This window comes from Hyperolius riggenbachi, chromosome 7 (assembly GCF_040937935.1).
Source record: "Hyperolius riggenbachi isolate aHypRig1 chromosome 7, aHypRig1.pri, whole genome shotgun sequence".
Classification (NCBI taxonomy): Eukaryota; Metazoa; Chordata; class Amphibia; order Anura; family Hyperoliidae; genus Hyperolius; species Hyperolius riggenbachi.
In genome coordinates, this window is record NC_090652.1 from 98,851,258 (window position 1) to 98,869,653 (window position 18,396).

The 18,396-nt window shown below is 46.6% G+C and overlaps 1 protein-coding gene across 3 annotated transcripts in view; it reads right to left on the reverse strand.

Annotated features, from left to right (window-relative positions):
• The window catches only part of RAB40C (RAB40C, member RAS oncogene family), a 64,032-nt gene extending 46,945 nt beyond the window's left edge, over window positions 1–17,087 (reverse strand). Inside the window, exon 1 of one of the 3 annotated variants that reach the window (XM_068244433.1) lies at window positions 16,789–17,087. The gene's annotated coding sequence lies outside the window, so the exon portion shown is untranslated. Of the gene's footprint in view, window positions 1–382; window positions 480–16,781 lie in introns of those variants that run through there. The other 2 variants (XM_068244431.1, XM_068244432.1) reach the window with 2 other exon arrangements.
• Window positions 17,088–18,396: the final 1,309 nt, after the last annotated feature.

The following is an 18,396-nucleotide window of genomic DNA, read 5'->3' on the forward strand; positions in this document are numbered from 1 at the left end:
AAGCACCTACTGGAACCTAGGTTGCATTAACCAGTTCCTAAATTCTACATGACCAGGTCCACCAATGTGACAAAAGGATTACAGCCTCCCTCTAAGGCACAGATGGGACAAGCCAGAAGATTATGGACCATTTTCTCCTCAAACACGGACAATTTCAGCAAAAATACGCTGGCCCCACACACCCCCTCAGTATGAAGCCAGTATTTCCCATCCTGCTGATGGACGTAGTAGGAGAAAAAGGAGATCCTCCTGAGAGTCCGATCACTCCTACTGAACATTAAAATACTTCTATAAGGTCAGCCAAATAAAGCCATGACTAATACATAATCTTGTCCCTGCGTACTGTGGTGTAGCAAAAAGGATCCATTTAACATAACCTGACCTAAAGGATCCCTGAGTGGTAGGCTGCTGTTCGCTTGTCCATCCACACTGTCCTCATCCCCTGGTCATAAAGCACAGCACAGGATAAAAGCCTATTCTTCCCACACAGCATTAGCATACTGATGAAGGGAGAGGTATAGTGTCCTTTCTCCAATGGTGACGCAGCTTGCGATTTTGATCCCTCCTCACATGGGGGGCGGATTATGGAGCTATTTGCATGAAGAGCAAAACACAGGCAGATGGTTCTGCATTTTAACCACTGCAGGGCTGGAATGAAAGCTACCGTGATGCAGATGTTAGTGTCATTAGATGCTCTTTGGCAAGAAAGGAGTTACTTAAGGATGGGGCATATGCATTCTCCCTGCAACCATATAATAACCTGGAAGGCATTCAAAGCCCAGAAGATGAGAGTCAATCGATAGTGACTCATCTTAATTCATGCCTGTGCTTAGTGTATGCAGAGAAGGGGGATCTCCACATGCCTCCTGCTGACATGGAGGGGGGTTGGGGGGAGCACTTTCTCCAGCTGCTCCACAGGACAAAGCAAGACTATAACAAGGGAAAGCTTACCTCTACTTGCTATATGTCCGATGTAAAGAATGCTTGCAAACACAAGGTGACTCTCAGGCAACCTTTCTTTCAAGCAACCTACCATTCCAGTCGATATCCTGATTGGTGATCAATTGGTTGTAAACACCTAAACAATTTACACAGATGAGCAATGGCTCTTCCTATCAGTCCTTTGTTCCAAGCAAGTTCCTGTGTCATTGTGTTACAAGGTCAGTCCGTGTGACTGCATACCGTGTGACTGGCAGAATCAGCTGATCAGTACCAGCACATGAAAACATTTGGACCTATTCACACTTAAAAATAGCAAACTGTAGCGTTTAGCGCTACCGTTTTGCGCGGGTGATTTTACCCCGATTAGCGCAGTGAAATCGCTGGACACTCTCGCGAATCGACAATCAGCACTTGTTTAACCTCCTGAGCGTTACGCCGCTCAGGAGGATTTGCCCATTTGTGTCCCCATGCAAAGTTAGCTAGCTAGTACAAGTGTCCGGCACCCCCTAATCCCCTCCCCCGTTTATACATTACCCAGCCTGGATCCAGCGATCGGCGCAGACTCCCCGCACAGCTCCGATCTTCACTATGGGGAGGATCGCACATGACGTCATGAAGTCATGCGCAAACCCGATCCTCCCCATAGATAGACCAGAGCTGTGCGGGGAGGCTACGCGATCGCTGGATTCTGGCTGGGTAATGTATTAACGGGGGGGGGGGGGGGGGGGGTAAATCGCAGGCAATCGGGGGGAGCTGGACACTTGTACTAGCTAGCCTGGTGCTAGCTAAAGGTTTTACAGGCATGGGATCACATTAATTATGCATGGGGGACTCCTGAGGCCAGCAAGCGGTATGCCTGACAAAGTGTCGGGCATACCGCTAAGGAGTTTAAGCATTGTACCACAATTGCTCGAGAATCACAGTAAAATGCTGCAGGTAATACGTTTTGTGATTGCTGTTAATCTTGAAACATCCGAGATCGGGGGCAATCGTGGCAGTGAGATCACTGCCATAGTGTTATAATTGCACTAGCGCTTCAGCGATTAGCAGGAATCGCCCGCTAATCGCCATAGTGTGAATGGGCCCTTATTTTGCACTTTTCTCCTGGTGGATTCAAAGCGATTGAGCTGCAGACACTAGAGTGCGCTCAGTAGGCAGTAGCAGTGTTAGGGAGTCTAGCCCAAGGACTCCATATTGAATAGGTGATGGTTTACTCAACAGGAAGAGCCGAGATTTTAACCTAGGTCTCCTGTGTCGGCGCAGAGCCCTTAATCACATCACTATCCCTAATCACTCAGTGACTGATCAAGGTCCGTTCCTAATTGGCTAGCGAAAAAAATTCCCTTACAGTAAACAGACAACCCAATAATTTTAAAAGAATTGACAACCAATATTCACTTGTCCTAATTGAGAGTTGTGCAGAGCGGAATATATTTTGAAGCGCCGAGTTACCTGTGGTTGCAGTATTAGGGTATTATGTCACTATAACAGAGCAATAGATAATAGCTTTGTTCTCTCTCATGGCGAATCTGTGCTCCCTCGGCCCTCCGCCTCCCCCGGTTTGCTACAGAGCCTGCAGGCTAACTATGCAACTGCACAGCGATGTCGTCCGAGGGATCAAGTCCCGATCCCCATCAGAGCAACATCTATCTAGCCATCTGTACGGGCCTTCAGGCAGAAGCACACTACCTTACTAATGTGTTCAAAGGTGGGAGGAACTAGTGACTCCTACCAGCAGGACTGGTTGTCTTATCTGCCTCCAACTCCACTGACCTTAAGGCCCCTTTTCCACTAGCAATCGCTATCGTTCGCGCTGAACGCTAGCGATTGCGATTCAGAAAAAGTAAAAATACCTTTAACTACTTCAGCGCTCAGTCGTTTTCACTTTATGCATCCGAGCAATGTTCACCTCCCATTCATTAGCCTATAACTTTATCACTACTTATCACAAAGAACTGATCTAGATCTTGTTTTTTCCACCACCAATTAGGCTTTCTTTGGGGGGTACATTTTGGTAAGAGCCACTTTACTGTAAATGCATTTTAACAGGAAGAATAAGAAAAAAAAAAGCGGAAAATTATTTCGCAGTTTTCGACCATTATAGTTTTAAAATAATACATGCCTCCATAATTAAAACCCACGTATTGTATTTGCACATTGGTCCCGGTTATAACACCATTTAAATTATGTCCCTATCACAATGTATGGCGACAATATTTTATTTGGAAATAAAAGTGCATTTTTTTCCGTTCTGCATCCATCACTATGTACAAGCTTATTAAAAAAAAAAAAAATCATATTTACATAGATATTTAAAAAGTTTAGACCCTTAGGTAAATATTAATGTGTTTTTTTTCTTATTGTAATTTTTTTTTATTATTCTACATCTTATTTGGGTATTTTTGTGAGGGTGGGTTATAAAAAGTAATTTTTTTTAAATGTAAATATAGGTTTGTTTTTTTTGTATGTAGCTGTAGTTTTACTTTTTGGCCACAAGATGGCAGCCATGAGTTTTATTTACATGACATCACTTCTAAGCGTAACACGTACGCTTAAAGGGACGTAGGGAGACGTAAGAGTCAGAAAAAGTGAAGCTTCCAAGCTTTTCTGCGGGGGAGAGGAATCAGTGAGCTTGCACCATAGCCCGATTCACTGATTGCCTGGCTGACGAACCGCGGGCCGGGAACGCGCTTGCACACGCGCGATCGGCCGCGGGAGCACGCGCACATGACCTCCTGGACGCAGCTAGTACGTCCAGTAGGCGAAAGTAGTTAAATGAGTACTATAGGGGGTAGGGGAAAAAAAAGTTGAACTTACCTGGGGATTCTAGCGGTCCTCCGCAGATGTCCTGTGCCCGCGTAGCCACTCAACGATGCTCCGGTCCCTGCCTCCAGTTCACTTCTGGAATTTTTGACTTTAAAGTTGCTCCCGCTGATGTCACCTGGAGTGTATTGAGCAGGCCCAGTAGGTCTGTGCCTGCGCAGTACGCTCCTGGTGACATCAGCGGAATTTCTGACTTTAAAGTCGGAAATTCCAGAAGTGAACCACAGCATCGGTGACTGGCTGCAGGATGTCAGTAGGGGACCATTAGAAGCCCCAGGTAAGTCCACCATTTTTCCCCCTACAGCAGTCCTTTAATTCAATATCCTAGTTGCTTAAACAGCCCAAATGTACCAATTTTCTACTTGAATCAATGTCCCCAAATAAATATGAGTCCTCAGGCTCAATGCTTGATATTCAAACTGCTGAAACAACTTGGAACGTTTTTTTTTTGTTTGTTTGGTTTTTTTTAAACAAAGTGGACAGTCTACATATTCCTGTCACTTAAAAAACATACCAATATGGTGTCCCTGTATTCCCACCTCAGCACATGCTGCAGTCACATCCACAAATATAATGGGCTTGGTGCTCACAACAGTTGGTAGTGTTTATCTTAATACAGCGCTGGGCAAACTACGGCCCGCGGGCCAGATCATGCCCACTAGCGCTGTGAATCTGGCCCGCCACTGGGCGGCCGGATTCCTCTCCTCCCTCCCTGCAGAGCTGCGAGCAGGCAATAAGAGAACTCACATAATCCAGCGTCGGGTCTCCATGGCCACAGTGGTGTCACATGACACGCCATCAGGATGTGCCAGCTTGTAACACATTGTCACGTGCTGGTGGTGTGTCACGTGGCGCCACTGTTCCCATGGAGACACGATGCTGGAAACGGCGATTAGGCGACTTGACCCTCTTATTGCCCTCTCATAACTCTGCAGAGAGGTGGGAGGGAGATTTAACCTCCAGAGAACCAGTGTTGTAATATTACAACATCACATTTAAGCTACAAAAATAAACCCTCCCCCATTTTCTTATTTTTAAACCCTCATGTACATTACTAATAGGTCCTCTTGTTCAGTTCTGCAATACTATTGGATGGTTGAATGTGTAAAAAGGCCTGTTTATCTGGCTATGAAGTCATACAAACCGGGTGCTTATTTGGAGGGGGGGGGGGGGGGGGAGAGGGATTTTGGAAAAAAAGGAATGCAGCCCGTGGTCCGCGGCACAGGCCGCTCGAACTTTGTCCAGGCCTGTCCTAGTACAAATAGGCAGTGGCCATGAAAACTGATTACAGCTTCACACAGGACCAGCACTGATGAGATAATCAGCACCTGTATGGTCAGTCTTTTGTCTTATTTAAACAAAAAAAAAAAAAACACCTTGTGTGTCCCATTTCTGGAACCCTCAAGAAAGTAAGATTTTCCCTACAATAGTAATGCTGTCTCTTCCCATAAAACTTTTTCCTTTACCTTTGCAGTGGTGATTTTTCTTTGCCGTTGGCGAAATTCAAACAAATGCCAGTATTTAGCTCCACAATGGCAACGCACTGCAACTGGCAATATTGTTACTGTGGTAAGAATGATAGTAAAGTAGCACCTCATTCAGCTTTTTTCTTCACCTAAAGCAAATTCTGTTTCAGATGAGTAAAACCTTTAACCGTAATTATTTCACTGGCACAAAAATTGACATTTTATCATTTCATATCTTTATAATCGAACATTTTGGATTTTATAGGGCAGGAAGACAACAAAACCAAAGCACACCATGGACTATGCAGAGGCCTGTAACACAATGAGAGAATTGTTTATCTTTACAATGAGTGAGTTGGAAATCAGGAATGTATAGGCTCTGGGAAAACACACTGAACTGGTTCCTAATCATGTCAGCATTCAGTGACTCTTCCTCTCCATCCCAGCACCCCTCACTTCCCACTCACACAGCGCCTCAGGCCAAAACCATAACAGATCCCGTTACATTATCAGGCCTGCTGCAACCTAAACTAAAATCAGCATGAATCCTAATTATGAGCTCAACAGCAATGCAGCAGCACTGAGGCTGGGTGCTCTGCTGCATAGTTCACATAACAGTGTTGCATTTCTATTTGAACATTATTGGTGTAGAGGAGCGTGTGAAAGTTGAATGACCCTATTAAAGGGGCTTATACACCTAATGATTTTCCCGCCTATATACCAGGGCTGTGGAGTCGGTCCAAAAATCAACCGACTCCAACTCCTCGGTTTAGGATTTCACCGACTCAGACTCCTCGACTCCGACTCCTCTAATTTGCATATTACAATTTTGTTGATTAAAAGTATGTAACATGAAATTTGTCTCTTAACTGCCAACGCTTAGGAATTTTACAAGACAACTGAAGTGAGAAGGATATGTAGACTACTATATTTATTCCCTTTAGACTAAAACTAGTCCTTGGTAAGAGTACTTGTAAAAGGTACAAACCGGAACAAAGAACATTTATCAGGCCCTAGGCAATGTAAGTGTGGGTACATGTAAGAATGATGTGCAGGTACTCTGCAGGGGAATGAGGAGATTCTTCCTCTATTACACATTCTTCATGCACAATCTGAACAAGGTTTATGGGTGACAGACAACACCTCTGTGTTCAATGTGCACAGCATTCTCAGTGGATTCCTTGCAGCTCTGTGGAGAGTGCATATGTATATTTCTACTGTGTAACAAAGTAAACCTGAGACAGATGAAATTAAAGTTTTATACATACCTGGGGCTTCCTCCAGCCTCCTTCAGGATAATCGGTCCTTCGTTGTCCTCCTCCACCACCTGCATCTTCTGCTATGAGTCCAGGTACTTGAGCCAGTCGGGCGTAGTGCGCATGCACACACTCCACCGCCAGGAGCATACTACACCTGTGCAGCACTATTGCGCAGGTGCAGAATGTTCCTGGCTGTGGGAGCGGCATGCGGCCGGACAGCGCTGACTGGCTGAATTACCAGGACTCATAGCAGAAGATCCAGGTGGTGGAGGACAGCGAGGGACTGATTAGCCTGAAGGGGGCTGGAGGAAGCCCCAGGTATGTATAAAACTTTACTTTTCATCCGTCTCAGGTACCCTTTAATTCGTAGTCACCAAACCAAATTTTAACAACATATCAAATTATTTGATTTCATCAGCAAAGGGAGTGCATACATTTGCATAAATCAGCATCAATGCAGAATTATTTCCATCTCATTGACCATCTCTATTAGCGACACAGCTACACATCAGGCTTTATTCTTACAGCATAGATGTTATTTAGTATATATAAGAGATTCCTGTGTACACATCATATATACAGTCACAATCAGATCTGTATATCTGACCTTAAAAATACGGGGACTGCTTTATTGAAGCAGCACAAGTAACTAATTTTGATTGGTTTATTTCATTTTTGTGAACTAAGCACAGCTATTACTGTATATATACATTATTTGTAATGACTATTATCTGAGAAATAGAACATTTTATCATATTTTCTATTTTAATTACAGTTACAAATACATTAGGAGTCGGAGTCGGTGCATTTTTTCCCAACTCCGACTCCAGGCACCCAAAATTGCCCGACTCCACGACTCCACAGCCCTGCTATATATAGCAGATTCGATCACTGTGATCGAATCTGCTAAGAAATCGTTACGCAAACGTTGACCGATCAATTTCCGACCAAAATCAATCGTTCCCGTCGATTCCCGTAGTTCCTGTCCGTGCGGAAAATTTCTCTCGATCGTCAGTAGGTCGGGAGTGCGTCGATAGCGGCGTTCAAATGCCCGACGACCGACGTAATACATTACCTGTTCCGCTGCTGCTCCTCCGCTGGGCTCCGAGTCCGGCAGGCTTCACTTCTTCCTGTCCCGGCAGGAATTTAAACAGTAGAGCGCCCTTTACTGTTTAAACTTCCCCAGACAAGAAGTACAGTGAAGCTGGAGCCGAGTGCGGAGAAGACAGCGGAGACCGGGGGACTCATGCCGGCCGGATCAGGTAATGTATGCGGGCGGGTGGCGGCAGCTCCACAGATTGTGATCGGTTTCATGCTGAAATCGATTCACAATCTGTTTGCAGTGAAGGCAGTTATACGATCCCTCTCTGATCAGATTCGATCAGAGAGGGATCTATCCGTTGGTCGGTCTGATGGCAAATCGACCAGTGTATGGCCACCTTAAGAGATATTGTACTCATCTTTGGCAGAAAGGCTGCACTTTATGTAGCTTCACAACCACATCAGTTCTAGATGCTAGACCTGAACGATAAATCAAATTCAAACCGAAATCGGAATTTAAACAAAATCGCAATCACCAAGATCATGATTTCAGACTTCAACTTCTCCCGACAGTGTTGGACATACCTTCTGCATGAGTCCAATGATGGCAGTCCTCTCTCGCGGTTTGCCAGCTCTTGTGCACGGAACACTTCCTGGTTCCTGTGTGTCACATGACATACAGGAAGTATGCCGTGCATTAGAGCCTGCAGGAGAAGTGGATAGACTGGCATCGCTGGACTCGTGCTGGAAGGTATGTCCAGCACTGCCGCAGCTTGGGGGACAGAGAGGGCACAGAGAGGGACAGAGAGGGGGCACAGAGAGGGACACAGACAAAGAGGACAGAAAGACAGAGGGCACAAAGAGACGGGGACAGAGAGACACAGAGGGGGCACAAAGCTTGATTGCTGTCACAAATGGGGCTTCCCCTCTGCTCTAAAAGATAAGCAACATCATAACAATCTTTAAAGAAAAACATTTGTTACAGTTGAAACAAATCCTGCAATAAATCTGCAGTGTGTCTTTCATGGAAGCAGACATAGGGTTAACATCCTGTGTTTACAAATTGGCTTCTCTGCTGAGGTAGTCAGCTGACACAGCTGAGTTATCAAATTAAAACTAAAAGCTTCAGGTTCACTTTAAAGAAAACCTGTAACGACAGAAAGCTCCCCTGGGGGGTACTCACCTTGGGTGGGGGAAGCCTCCGGATCCTGTCGAGGCTTCCCCCGTCCTCCTGTGTCCCACAACGGTCTTGCTCTGGCCCTCTGAACAGCTGGGGGTGTAAATATTTACCTTCCCGGCTCCAGTGCAGACGCAGTATCGGCTCTCCGCTCGGAGATAGGCAGAAATAGCCAATCGATGTCGGCTCGCTCTACTGCGCAGGCAAAAGTCTCCTGCGTAGTAGAGCGGACCAGACAGAGATCGACTATTTTCGCCTGTCTCCGTGCTGAGAGCTGCAACAGCGCCCCTGCTGGAGTCAGGGAAAGTAAATATAACAAGCCTTGTCAAGCGTGGATTGCAGGAGACTTTGGGGGAGCCAGCGATGGATTGACTGCGGCTACAGCGGAGGGGTAAGCCTCATTGGGACCCGGTGGCTACCCCCTACTGAGGTGAGTACCCCCCCCCCCGCCCAGGGAACTTTTGTAACAGAGTCTCTTTAAAAACACCACCACTTTACTGCAGTGAGATCCAACCTTCTAGTAAGATAAATAGCTTTGTGCACTTCTAGCTCATTTTTTCACTAGAAGAACAACAAAAAACAAGCAAACAAAAAGACAATAGTGACCACATCAAAAGAATGTAAAACTGGACTGTTCTCTGTCCAGTGACCTACAGTATGAAACAATGCATAGCCAACATAGCAGCTATCACTATGCAAATGCACCAAACTAACACACCCTCCTGACCAAATCCATGAGTCAGTTCAGTTTCTGCCTTGTAATGTGTACTAATGGGCATATTCTTGCTGTATGCCACCGTGATGTCACTTTAATAACCAAAACTTCCAAGCAGGCAGCTTAACCTCAGAAAATTGCCTCCTTTCACAACATGCCAAGTACCGCTACAAAAATGTCTTTATTTTGAGTAAAATCAGAAAGCCAGTTTCTTGCCATGAATAAGAACCACTGCTCCCAAGTTTCTGCTACCAGCTGCTTAAACCGTACCCGGACATGTGACACGATGAGACAAACCTGGGCACATATGATATTAGGCCTAGTTAGAACTTGCTTGTCTTTACAAGTTATTATTTGCTCCATGCATAAACACTCTGAATTGCAGCTCGTTTACACTAGGAAATCGCAAAACGCTAGCGATTACCGCTAGCGTTTTGCAAGAGCGATTTTTCCGAAATAAACACAGGGAAAAAAAAAATCACTGGATGAAGTAGCATTTTGGGAGCGATCGCGATTAGCGGTTCTATACATGCTAATCGCGATAGATCCAGAATTGCCAGCAAACCGCTGCAGGTAACGCCTTTGCAATTAGCGATAATCGCAAGACGCCTGCGATCGCACCAGTGAGAACACTGCCATTGGGTAGAATAGGAGTAGAGTTTTGTAAAAACCAGGGCTGTGGAGTCGGTACAAAAATCCACAGACTCCGACTCCTTAGTTTAGGATTCCACCGACTCCGACTCCTCTAATTTGCATATTACAATCTTGTTGATTGAAAGAATGTAACATGAAATTTGTCTCTTAACTGCCAACGCTTAGGAATTTTAAAAGACAACTGAAGTGAGAAGGATATGTAGACTGCCATATTTATTCCCTTTAAGCTACTCCTTGGTACTTGTAAAAGGAACAGACCAGAGCAAAGAACATCTATCAGGCCCTAGGCAATGTAACTGTGGGTACATGTAAGAATGATGTGCAGGTACTCTGCAGGGGAATGAGAAGATTCTTCCTTTATTACACATTCTTCATGCACAATCTGAACCAGGTTTATGGGTGATTGACAACACCTCTGTGTTCAATGTGCACAACATTCTCAGTGGATTCCCTGCAGCTCTGTGGGGAGTGCATATGTAGAGTATAGTACTACTGTGCAACAAAGTAAACCTGAGACAGATGAAATTAAAGTTTTATACATACCTGGGGCTTCCTCCAGCCCCCTTCAGGCTAATCAGTCCCTTGTTGTCCTCCGCCACCTGGATCTTCTGCTATGAGTCCAGGTACTTGAGCCAGTCAGGCGTAGTGCGCATGCACACACTCCGCCACCGGGAGCGTACTACACCTGTGCAGCACTATTGCGCAGGTGCAGAATGTTCCTGGCTGTGGAAGCGGCATGCGGCCGGACTGCGCTGACTGGCTGAATTACCAGGACTCATAGCAGAAGATCCAGGTGGTGGAGGACAGCGATGGACTGATTAGCCTGAATGGGGCTGGAGGAAGCCCCAGGTATGTATAAATTTTTCTCTTTTCATCCGTCTTAGGTACCCTTTAATTCGTAGTCACCAAACCAAATTTTAAACATATCAAATTATTTGATTTCATAAGCAAAGGGAGTGCATACATTTGCATAAATCAGCATCAATGCAGAATTATTTCCATCTCATTGACCATCTCTATTAGTGACACGGCTGCACATCAGGCTTTATTCTTACAGCATAGATGTTATTTAGTATATATGTTACGGCCAGGACCCGAAGTGTGGCCACTTCTAGTCTGGCCGGCCACTTCGGGTTCTGGCCGGCCACTATGTGAAGTGGCCGCAGCGCAGCGGCCAATGTGAGAAATGTAATGTTTACGCCGTCTCGCTGCGGCCAAATTGATGACAAAACTTGCTTAATTTAATGAAATATAGCCGGCGGCAATGTAATAGAAGAACCTGCCGGCTTTCGCACTGCCTCTCCCCGATCCCCCACCCTCCTCTCCCCGCCTCCCATACAATACGTAGCAGCCAGCGGGGACATGCAGCTGGAGAGTCGTTCGTCGCAGCAGGGCAGCAGAGTGGGGGAGGCTGCAGACATCGCTTCTTCCAGCACCCGCACTGCAGGAACGGCAGGATTCCCCTGCCGCGACGAACGACTCTCCGGCTGCATGTCCCTGCCGGCTGCTACGTATTGTATGGGAGGCGGGGAGAGGAGGGAGGGGGGATCGGGGAGAGGCAGTGCGAAAGCCGGCGGCTTCATCTATTACATTGCCGCCGGCTATATTTCATTAAATTAAGCAAGTTTTGTCATCAATTTGGCCGCAGCGAGACGGCGTAAACAAAACATTTCTCACATTGGCCGCTGCGCTGCGGCCACTTCGCATATTGGCCGGCCAGAACCCGAAGTGGCCGGCCAGAACTAGAAGTGGCCACACTGCGGGTCCTGGCCGTAACATATATAAGAGATTCCTGTGTACACATCATATATACAGTACAGTCACAATCCAATACGAGGACTGCTTTATTGAAGCAGCACAAGTAACTAATTTTGATTGGTTTATTTCATGTTTGTGGACTAAGCACAGCTATTACTGTATGTATAAATTATTTATGATGATTATCTGAGAAATAACTATCATATTTTCTATTTGAATTACAGTTTAAATGCATTAGGAGTCGGAGCATTTTTTCCCCGACTTCAGGCACCCAAAATTGCTCTGACTCCACAGCCCTGGTAAAAATGCTAGCGTTTTGCGGGAATTCCCGCTTATAAGTGAACGAGGCCTTAGGCCTTTTTTCCCCCCATACCCTTTGCTGTGCACATTTCAGCAATGCTCATAACGTTTGGCACGCAAAAACATTGGAGGTACATAGACAGCACTGTCTGAGGTTCCATCTCGTGTTGCGCAGTACTGAGTTATCGCTGGTCCACAATGCGTGCTGTGCAATTCAGTCACTGAATGGAATCGGCAGAGTAGTGGAGACCAATGTAGGTGCTGTTTGCTGATGTATAAATGCAGGCAGATTGAGTGGCGTCCCGGGTACAGGTTACCCCGTACACAAATAAAAGGGGCAAAGCTGGGACCCTGGTTGCTCGGCCTGTGCAGGGGTGGGATTGCCTGCGGGGCATGCACTGTTGGGGAGTCGCAGAGACGGGTTTGAGAGACAGTGACTTAGTAGCACCTTCCTTGTACGTTTAGCACTTTTTGTTCCCCCTGGGGAAGGTCCCCATTTATAGAGGGACCGAAACATGTCAGGTTGTTAATGTAGGGGTGTGTATTTTGTATGCATCAGTGCAGTGAGAAGAGTGAATTTATCCCTTGCAATGTAAGCTGAGGATATCATACATTAGTATCACCTTCCACGGTTTTCTCACCAAACTAGTATGTGTTAGCAGCGCTACTGCGCTTTTATCTTTCATAAAAAGTTAAGTTTTCTTTGTAACTTTTTTTTCCTCTTTCAACGCTGATCTGTGTTTAAATAAATCAGGTGTGTGTTCTGTTTTAGGAAGAAGTTCCTTTTGAATTGATTAATTTCTGTAAGTAGCAGTAGGGTATTGTACCGTGTTAGCCATCAGTAAAAGCAAGAAGTTTTAAAATCAGGATGATACCATTTATTGGCTAACTAAAAATGAATAAAAATAAGCAAGCTTTCGGCCTTGCAGCCTTCGTCGAGCTTATATCCTGTTAGTTTGCAGGCTGGTGGTACAGACAGCTTTATACATGCAACATCTATAATTTCTGTAAGGAATCAATCGCTCTGGAACATTGGGTGGAAATCTGTGTATGGTCAGCTTTACTCTATTGTATTTTCTGTAGCAGGATGCCTCCAATTCATCCTCCGTTTCTACAGGACAGACCAGGCCGCACTGCAGTGAGCTGTGCATTTGTACGGTGATTACTTCAGAAGCCATCATGTGTACAAGGCTTTATGATATACAATAATAATAATTTCCAAGCTGCCTGCCGTGTCAGTCCGCCGACAGTGCGTACACACGCATTACGCGTTAGTGCGCCTGTAACGCTCAGCAATGTAACACAAGTGGGCTGTTCACACAGCCCACGTTGCGTTACATGTAACGCTGCACGTTCTGTGCAAAGTGCAGCATGCTACGGCGTTGGAGCGGCTATAGCCGCGTTAGACTGTTTGCACATGCGCAGTGGGGCGGAGAGGAGGCGGGGAGAGCCAGCTACAGTAGCCGCGCACATGGCTACTTAATATTCACTGCACTGGCGGGCTCTGATTGGCCGGCGGGACCACGTGATGCGGAGTGTCTCGCTCCGCATCACGTGGTCCCGCTGGCCAATCAGCGCCACTCTGGGAGACATTATAGGACTCGAGCCGCCTAACGCGGCTCACTCTACCGTCGGCTCTTGCAGCACCATACGTTGTGTTAGGTGCACGTTATGCGACCTTAACGTGCCACCTAATGCAACGTCTTGGTGTGCAAGAAGCCTAAATGTAAACACAAGCGGAAATAATCCGCTTTGTTTACATTTGTACAATGCTGCTAACAGTAGCAGCGTTGTACTAAATCAGCGTTCCCCGGCTAATCAGCGGCCGGGGATCGCTGTCACATGACAGGCAGGAGCCTGTTAGAGGCTGCACAGGACAGATCCGTTCCTGTGCAGCCTCCGATCTCCGGGGAACGGAGGGAGGAGAGGGAGAATCCTGCGGTGGAGGGGGCTTTGAGGTCCCCCCCCCCCCCCCCCGCCAGCCACACGCAGGCAGGAGCGATCAGACCCCCCCCCCCCCCCCAGCACATCATCCCCCTGGTGGGAAAAAAAGGGGGGCGATCTGGTCGCTCTGCCTGGTGTTTGATCTGTGCTGGGAGCTGTAGAGCCCACCCACCACAGATCAGCGAGATCAGCGCTGGTCCTTAAGGGGGGGGGGGGGGGGGGGTAAAGGCTGGGTCATCAAGTGGTTAAGGCATTAAGCAGGCCATACACTTGCCATTTTATTTATTTTTTTCAGATATCCGGCTAAATGCTTTTCAAAGATTTCATGCTGAAATTGATTGAAAATCTGTGTGTAGTGTGTGGAGGGATCTAATAAGATAGATCCCACTCTGATCAGATAATGATGGAAGAGGGATCTGTTGTCCATGTCTGCCAGTGTATAGTCACCTTTACAGACCTCTCGTACTTGGTGTCCTCATGTACAGTACATCTTGCATACGGCACTGATTTTGCTCTGAAATGGGCATGTGCGAGTTCCCGAACAACACATGCGAGAAAAATAGCAAGTTTTTTGTTTCTTTTGTACACAAGTGCTTTATACTACGCATGCACGGTTCACAACTCCTGCATGCTCAGTTCTGAACTGCTTGTACTCTGCAACTTCCTCAGGACTATATGACAGAGGGTGACAGTGGCTCATGACAAGGATAGGTAATGGGGAACTGGAAGAATCCCCGAAGAAAGAGAAGCAGGAAGAGTGGAAGCAGAAGGTAATCTAGCTCACCATGGGCTTAAAGCACACATTTTCACTTCAAGGGTACTATAAAGCACACTGAAAACAGCCAAAAAGCATTGTTTATACCGTATGTCCAAATCCAGAGCTTTCCAAATGTAAATCATCTATCCGCATGTTCTAGTACATGTAGCACATGACTAGACATACTAACAACCTCCCACAATAGAACCTTGAAGTAGTGGACCACCTCCACGCCAATACACAGCAACTAATAACAACCCTGAGATTAGTTATGTCTGTACAGAAATCAGACTGTCACCTGAAAGCATCTCAAATTATCATCATTTGGTTGACACCAGTCGGTCTATATGCAGAGTAGTCATCTATGGGTTGGTAAAAGAAGAAAAAAAGAAAAAAAAAAAAAAAAAAGACAACTCGTCTGTACAGCACACAGCCTGAACCGTTGCCCCAGGGATCAAGCCCCAATGCCTGAAGGTGACGATCTTTGTGTCTGTATGCACGGTACACACCATGCGTTTTCCCGCTCGATCGAGATCGATTCGACTATTTCCGACGTGCTTTTAGGGATTCGATCGTTCCGGCCATTCGATTTGCATGTTAAGTATGCAAAATCAACATCAGGAACAATCACAGCCAGAATCGAGCATGCGGAAATACGATTCCGATTGACCGGCGGATCGAGCGGGAAAACGCATGGTGTGTACCCAGCATTAGACATCCCTGCCCAATCAATAGGTTGGCCCTGGGTTTAGCAATATGTTCCAGGGCTTGCCAGTAACTGTTTGTTCCCACTTTTTATCATCTATATGCAGATAATATCAGCATTCCTGAAATAACAGAAATACAGACTTGAGCCTCCCACCTACTAAGAATGCTTTTGCAGTGCTAGCCAATAACCAGTGATAAGCATAACGCTACACCAATGGAATCCCTATGAGGATGGTCCCAATAGCGGAGTTGTGATTGCTAAACACTGCTCGCAGCATTTTGTGAGCGCTCACATTAGAGGCTACAGTAGTTAAATCGCGATCGCTTATGGAATCATGGAGAAATTGCAGCACTTCCACGATGTGGCAAATCGTGGGTGATTTGCGATTGCTGCAGTGTAACTGTGGTAGCTCCCAGGAATTAAAGTTTACATGAGACGTTTACCACTACACCATGTATACTTACCTGGGGGTTCCTCCAGCCGCATACTCGCTGCTGGCTCCCTTGCCTTCATCCCGGGCTGCCCAGTTGTCCTGCGGTAAGCCTAGTAGCTCCCTGACACTCCCTTACCATGAAAGGCCTGTAGCACCCTGGCACCCCTTACCATGAAAGGCCAGTAGCACCCTGGCACCCCTTGCTGTGAAAAGCCTGTAGCACCCTGGCACCCCCCTTACCAGGAAAGGTTTGTAGCACCCTGGCACTCCCTTACCGTGAAAAGCCTGTAGCACCCTGGCACCCCCCTTACCAGGAAAGGTTTGTAGCACTCTGGCACCCCCTTACCATGAAAGGCCTGTAGCACCATGGCACCCCCTTACCATGAAAGGCCTGTTGCACCCTGGCACCCCCTTACCATGAAAGGCCTGTAGCACCCTGGCACCCCCTTACCATGAAAGGCCTGTAGCACCCTGGCATCTCTTGCTATGAGAAACCTGTAGCACCCTGGCATCCCTTGCTATGAAAGGCCTGTAACACCCTGGCATCCCTTGCTATGAAAGGCCTGTAACACCCTGGCATCCCTTACTATGAAAGGCCTGTAACACCCTGGCACCTCATTGCTATGAAAGGCCTGTAACACCCTGGCACCCCATTGCTATGAAAGGAAGGCAGCGAGCAGCACTGCCTTCTCTACATGTAACATAATCCCCGGATATAGAGTGAGGCCACAGGCTCAGCACAAAGCCGCCCTGGCAGGATGCAGATGACCGGATGCAGTGCAGTACACATAGGCGGAACTCACCTCTTACCGGTGCGGGCACAGAGCCTGACACGCAGCTTAGTCTACTCCAGTCCCTTTCTACACAAGTCCACACAGCCCGAGGCGGCTACACTACTCGGGGGCTCCAGAGACCACCGCTGCTGCAGCTACAGGCGGCCTACACACACTCTGCAGTCCAAGCTTTACCGCGTCCAATACACCCCCTGTGAAATTCCGGACACTGCGCATGCTCAGAACAACAGGACACCCGTCACTAGAGGAACTTCCACCCGTTCCTGAACCATCGCCCAATCACAGGCAGCCGCCTCCGAGCCGCAACCCCTTCTTTTGCCTAACACACAAGTGAAAGTGCCTATTGGCGCGCTGTGTCACGCCCACTGAGCTTCTTGGCTACGCCTCCATGCTGCTAAACTTCCAAGCAGTGACTGTAGCTGTTGAATGTATGATCGGATTGACCCAGAAAAAAATAATCGCTAAAATCTTTTCCTGAAGAGACAAAGATGGAAACAAAAGATTCTTTTTTTTAGTGGGAAACAGAAACTCCGACTAGTTTTTATTGCTGTCTCACTTTCCTCTCTGGGACCACCAGTTTTCTAATGCTGCAAAGCTCCACAGGAAAAATCACAGGACAAAGGTGGCCACATGCCCAGGGCAGTTTCAAGGCTAAATTGCACCTAGGGTGAAAGTGTAAACATGTCACACATGCCGCTCCCCCCCACACACGGGAACATTATTTGCAATGTGGTATTGAGCCCCCCAATATAGGTAGCCAGGTATAGGTGGCCCCAAGTATAGATGATAGAGGGGGGAGCCACTGGCACACTGGGACTCAGCTGCAGGGAAAGGGGACTCCTTCCTCTTCTCAGCTCCTAGTCTACTGCAAAGTTATAGCACAACCTTGTAGAAACAACTTAGTGCTCACCTTCTGGGCTCCAAGCGAAGTTCACTTGCTGCCAGGCTCCTCTGCAGCGCTGCTCACTACTTCCTGATTATCAGAAGTTGTGAGCAGAGGCGGCCTTAGAGTATGCGGGGCCTGTGGCAAGTGTCATATGCGGGGCCTAGAGCCATAAGAGTAGGCCATATACCGTACCACCACACTCACGGGCTTGTCCACCTCTAATGCAGTATGCTTTATTATTGCTTAAAAACTTGTTAAATCGGACCCAAACCAAACATTTTTTTAATTCAAAATATTTAGTTGACACATACAAAGATAAATAAACACTCCTTCAAGCCTATGAGCATTTCAGTGCATACTTTTCACCCTTCTCTTTTCATAACTAGGGTTATACAGGTGGCAGCCATTAGCAAATCCTCCTTTGCCGGACACCATCTACTCCACCAACTTGCCGGATTCTGTCCCGGCAATATGAAAGGAAGGGAGGGGTTCCTCCAATAAATGTAAAATATTTTATATTTGTCATCATGCAGCTGAAAAAAGGCTGCTATTTATTATTATTATAATTTAAAAAATAGATTTTATTTCTGAAATCTTGTATTTTTAATTTGGGTCCACTTTCAAGACCACTATGCCAACCAATATAAGAACAATTACGATACGTAATGTAATCAAAAGGCCGATGGTACTACCATTAGCCGTTTGATTACATTACGTATTGTAATTATTCTTATATTG